The sequence below is a fragment of the Leucopleurus acutus genome (assembly GCF_964270905.1).
Source record: "Leucopleurus acutus genome assembly, chromosome: X".
In the NCBI taxonomy this organism is placed as follows: domain Eukaryota; kingdom Metazoa; phylum Chordata; class Mammalia; order Artiodactyla; family Delphinidae; genus Leucopleurus; species Leucopleurus acutus.
The window spans coordinates 73497571-73503602 of NC_139148.1; the positions used below are offsets into that span (position 1 = coordinate 73497571).

At 39.0% G+C, this 6032-nt stretch overlaps 1 long non-coding RNA gene across 1 annotated transcript in view; it reads left to right on the plus strand.

Moving 5' to 3' along the window:
- LOC309977891 overlaps positions 1-6032 on the plus strand; it is a 1160683-nt gene that overhangs the window by 952750 nt on the left and 201901 nt on the right. The gene's annotated exons all lie outside the window — the stretch shown is intronic.

The following is a 6032-nucleotide window of genomic DNA, read 5'->3' on the forward strand; positions in this document are numbered from 1 at the left end:
CATTGTCATTTGTTTCTAGGTATTTTTTGATTTCCTCTTTCATTTCTTCAGTGACTTCTTGGTTATTTAGTAGTGTACTGTTTAGCCTCCATGTACTTTTATTTTTTACATATTTTTTTTCCTGTAGTTGATATCCAGTCTCACAGTGTTGTGGTCAGAAAAGATACTTGATGTGATTTCCATATTCTTAAATTTACCAAGGCTTGATTTGTGACCCAAGATATGATCTATCCTGGAAAATGTGCCATGGGCACTTGAGAAGAAAGTTTATTCTCTTGTTTTTGGGTGGAGTGTCTGATAAATATCAATTAATTTCATCTTGTTGAATGTGTCATTTAAATCTTGTGTTTCCTTATTTATTTTCATTTTGGATGATCTGTCCATTGGTGAAAGTGGAGTGTTAAAGTTCCCTACTTGATTGTGTTACTGTCGATTTCCCCTATTATGGCTGTTAGCATTTGCATTAAGTATTGAGGTGCTCCTATGTTGGCTGCATAAACATTTACAATTGTTGTACCTTCTTCTTCGGTTGATCCCTTGATCATTATGCAGTGTCCTTCTTTGTCTCTTGTAATAATCTTTATTTTAAAGTCTATGTTGTCTGATATGAGAATTGCTACTCCAGCTTTCTTTTGATTTCCATTGGCATGGAATGTCTTTTTCCATCCTCTCAATTTCATTCTGTATGTGTCCCTAGGTCTGAAGTGGGTCTCTTTTAGACAGCATATATACAGGTCTTGTTTTTGTATCCATTCAGCCAGTCTATGTCTTTTGGTTGGAGCATTTAATCCACTTACATTTAAATTAGTTATCGATATGTATGTTCCTATTAACATTTTCTAAATTGTTTTGGGTTTGTTATTGTAGGTCTTTTCCTTCTCTTGTGTTTCCTGCCTAGAGAAGTTCCTTTAGCATTTGTTGTAAAGCTGGTTTGCTGGTGCTGAATTCTCTTAGCTTTTGCTTGTCTGTAAAGGTTTTGATTTCTCCGTCAAATCTGAATGAGATCCTTTCTGGGTAGAAGAGTCTTGGTTGTAGATTTTTCCCTTTCATCCCTTTAAATATGTTCTGCCACTCCCTTCTGGCTTGCAGAGTTTCTGATGAAAGATCAGCTGTTAACCTTATGGGGTTCCCTTATATGTTATTTGTTGTTCTTCCCTTGGTGCTTTTAATATTTTTCTTTGTATTTAATTTTTGATAGTGTGATTAATATGTGTCTTCGTGTGTTTCTCCTTGGATTTATCCTGTATGGGAGTCTCTGTGCTTCCTGGACTTGACTATTTCCTTTTCCATGTTAGGGAAGTTTTCAACTATAATCCCTTCAAATATTTTCTCAGTCCCTTTCTTTCTCTCTTCTGCTGGGATCCCTATAATTCTCATGTTTATGCACTTAATGTTGTCCCAGAAGTCTCTGAGACCATCCTCAATTCTTTTCATTCTTTTTTCTTTATTCTGCTCTGTGGTGGTTATTTCCACTATTTTATCTTCCAGGTCACTTACCCGTTCTTCTGCCTCAGTTATTGTGCTATTGATTCCTTCCAGAGATTTTCAATTTCATTTATTTTGTTCTTTATCATTGTTTGTTTGCTCTTTAATTCCTCTAGGTCCTTGTTAAACGTTTCTTGTATTTTCTCCATTGTATGCACAAGATTTTGGATCATCTTTACTATCATTACTCTGAATTCTTTTTCAGATAGACTGCCTATTTCCTCTTCATTTGTTTGGTCTGGTGGGTTTTTACCTTGCTCCTTCATCTGCTGTGTTTTTCTCTGTCTTCTCATTTTGCTTAACTTATTGTGTTTGGGGTCTCCTTTTTGCAGGTTGCAGGTTCGTAGTTCCTGTTGTTTTTGATGTCTGCCCCCAGTGGCTAAGGTTGGTTCAGTGGGTTGTGTAGGCTTCCTGGTAGAGGGGACTAGTGCCTGTGTTCTGGGAGATGAGGTTGGATCTTGTCTCTCTGGTGGGCAGGACCACATCCGGTGGTATGTTTTGGGGTGTCTGTGACCTTATTATGATTTTAGGCAGCCTCTTTGCTAATGAGTGAGGTTGTGTTCTTGTCTTACTAGTTGTTTGGCATAAGGTGTCCAGCACTGTAGCTTGCTGGTCACTGAGTGGAGCTGGGTCTTAGCGTTGAGATGGAGGTCTCTGGGAAAGCTTTCGCCATTTGATATTATGTGGAGCAGGGAGGTCTCTGGTGGACCAGTTTCCTGAACTCGGCTCTCCCACCTCAGAGGCACAGACCTGACACCTGGCCGGAGCACCAAGACTTTGTCAGCCACACGGCTGCTAGTGTTGGAGGGTCTCCTGCAGAGGCGGGGGGTGGCTGTGGCTTACCATGGGGACAAGGACATTGGCAGCAGAATTTCTGGGATGTACTCTTGGCGTGAGCCCTCCCAGAGTCTGCCATTAGCCCTCTCTGACCTAGGTTTTTGTTTTATGGGATAAAATTTTCAACATGTAGTTAAAGCTGGTCTTCCTAAAGCTGGGCCGCCTTCAGCAGCAACTTTTTCCAGCCCCTCTTGCTCTTGTGTACTTTTGACATGATCTCACTGTCTTTGATGGTTGTTTTGCTCATTGACACAACAATATAACACAATTTCATCTTGTTTATTTCCTATCTCAAACCTGGAATTAGCTATTACCCCCAGTAAGCCCTCATATTTTTTCTGTGGAATAGTATTTAGAGAACTTTTTGTGCATCATTTTGTATATTTTTATCATAGACTAAAGGAAAAATATTTGTAGTCAATGTTGATTTAAGCTAGCTTTATTATAATGTTACTTAAACATAAATAACAGTAGAGCTATGTATAAATAAATATCATTGGCTTATGGTGCTTATACAATTAGAAAACCAAAACAATAAACAACAAAACTAATAAATTAACAGCATTAATGCTATGCATTATATTGTTTTCCTGAAAGTAAATTACATTTCATAACATGAATATGACTCCACAATAGCATATTGAGCATAGCTTATCTTATTGTATACTATGGGATGACTCACTTGCCCCACCACTTTATTCCAACTACCAAGAAATTATACTATATACAGCATACCTGGTATATGACCAGACCATACAATTTACAAAGTCTGACTCCTTCATTTCATATCAACCTAAAATAATTAAAGTGGTACTCTCTGGTGTTGATGTGCTTGTAAATACAAAAACAAATGTGAGTGTTGCTAATGTATGACAGTGTTCAGTTACAAAGCAGTCTTCCAGATGATTCTGAATATGCTTATGTTAATTTATTTTAGATTATTTCCTTGGGAGATGGCCAGGTGCTGGTTAAAGCAAGAAGTCTAAGAGTTTTCAGAGAACAGGTTGAAGTTAAAGGGAATATATCTGATGACAAACTGTGACTTCAGAAGTACATGAGGAAGGAGGGACAGCAACATGTGGTTTCTAAATGTACCATAGCAAAACACTATTAGTTAGCCAAGACTATCAAGGGAAGTAGAGGGAGTGAAGTGAGCAAGCTACAAAACAAAGCAAGCTACAAACTACAAAGAGTTTATAGCACCTAACTAATATTGGTCTTGGGGCTATAGGGTCTCTGTCACAACTATTCAATCTGCAGCTGTAGCCCCAGTGCAGCCATAAACAGTATGTACACAAATGAGCATGGCTGTGCTCCGTAGAACTTTATTTATGGGCACTGACATTTGAATTTTGTCATTTTAAAGTGTCTTGAAAAATTATTTTTCTTTGAATGTTTAAAAACTATTTAAAAATGTAAAAAACATTCTTAGTCTCAGGCCATTAAAAACGCTGAAGCATGACTATAAAAGCAACACTTACTAATTAAAATAATAGCACAAACAGCCATCCTTAACATAGTATTTAATTTACCCTTCAAATAAATATTGACCAAATATCTAAAAGATGTATGTTGGATCGTCTTCCACATGGTTGCCCAGCTGGGAGTCCTACAAGTCTCCTTCATTCCTTGCCTGAATATCATCCTTGACTTCCAGTGGGAATTGACAGTAATGTTTAAGCAGGGGAATGAGGTATCAGTTTTGTTTGGTTTGTTATGCAAAGTGATCTTTGTGGTGGTGTAGACTCTACACAGTAAAAGATATCAAGTGGAGTAAAGAGAGACTTGTAGCCGAGAAATGAGTTAGGAGGCTATTGCACAGACCTATTTGCTGAGGGCCTCAACTGAAATGAAATTGAAGTCAGGAAGCTTTATTTGAGATATTTTTCTGATCTGGTGATTTTTGATTTCAGGATTTGATGGCAAATGGACCAGATGAACAAGTTAGGAAGGTGTTGCAGTAATCCAGGTAAGAAGGGATATGAACCCAAATAGGGTAATGATATTAGGAATGGAAAAAATTGGATGAATTACACAGATATTAAGGAAGTAGAAGTCTCAGGACAATTTGATGGAAGAGGTGTTTGGAGAAAGAGAGAAGAGCAAGGATGATCTTCAGGTTTTAAAAATTATCTACCACAATGTACTGTTCACAAAGGTTTTTAATGTAGAAACCCCACATCTTTCTCAGATTTTTCCATGTCTCCTATTGGAATTGTCACTGGGAGAAGACCTTTCAAATAGTATTTGCCAGGGTATCCAAGGCAGAAACACAGCATGGATGGGAATATACTCATAAAAATACCTTTCTTCATCTAGGAGGGAAAATAAAAGTGTAAACAAGTAATACCTACAGGGGTCAGCAAACTATTGTGCACAGGCCAAATCTGGATGGCTGCCTGTATTTTTAATGGCCTAAGACTAAGAATGTTTTTTACATTTTTAAATAGTTTTTAAACATTCAAAGAAAAATAATTTTTCAAGACACTTTAAAATGACAAAATTCAAATGTCAGTGCCCATAAATAAAGTTCTACGGAGCACCGCCATGCTCATTTGTGTACATACTGTTTATGGCTGCACTGGGGCTACAGCTGCAGATTGAATAGTTGTGACAGAGACCCTATAGCCCTCAAAGCCTAAAATATTTACTACTTGGCTCTGTACGTAGACAGTTTGCAGACTCCCGGTCTTCTATAAGCCAGATACTGTTCCAGGGCTTTCACACTGTGTCTCTTACTTTTCTCAAAACCTTTAGTGGTATATTAGGTTATAGAGACATGGAGAAAATATCTAGCTGATGGAGAAAAATAACGTTTTATTTGTAAAATATTCAAATTATTTAGGCAAAGGTAATGTTACTTTTTCTTTTCTTTTTTTTAAGGATCATACCCTTTCCCTCCTTAAACTCTGCTATTCATTCCAAATGCTCATAGTACTAAAGCTAAATTTCCAGAACATAAGGCCCTTTGCAAATGCAACCTTTTAGTCACATCGCATCACTCTTTTCCCCACCTTTCACCACTGAATTTCTCACTGTTCTCCCATTTTGTTCAGACACAAGCTGAAAGTGACACATTCAAGATATTTAATATTCACTTCATTTAGGTCCTTTGTCCACCTTTCCCTTCTATGCTTTTCTTCACTTTACTTTCTTCATCGAATTGTCTACCATTACGAAATATAAAAGAAATGAAGGAGGGAAACTGCAAAACACACAAGGGTTTCATTTGGGGAGGTAAACCTCTTATCACTCTGGTCAGCCTAATTGGTCAAATCCTCGAGGGTAGGGCCGATTTTTTCTTAACGGTATCCAACATCTATGAGAGGTTCAGTGAGTGGCCATTCAGATATTAATTCTCCCCCTCCCCCTCTTCCTCTCCTTTGAGAAACCTGGAAAATAGAAAATCTTCCCACGAAACTCCTCAGGGTCGCGCCAAGATCGAGGCTTGCGCACTGGGTCTCGGCCGGTGGCACAGCCCCGGCTTGCAAGTCCGCGGGGTCTCTGGGCAGAAACCCAGCGCGGGATTCTGGATCGACCGCGCGCGCGTGCGCGCTCCTCCCTCGGCCCCCTACCCTGCAGCAAGGGGAGCGTGACGTAATGCAACCTCAGCAAGTCAGCCGCTATATAAAGGAGGACTAGGCGACGCGCCTCCCAGACGCAGAGTAGCTTGTGATTGGCTCGAGCTGCGGAACCTCGGAAACCCGAAT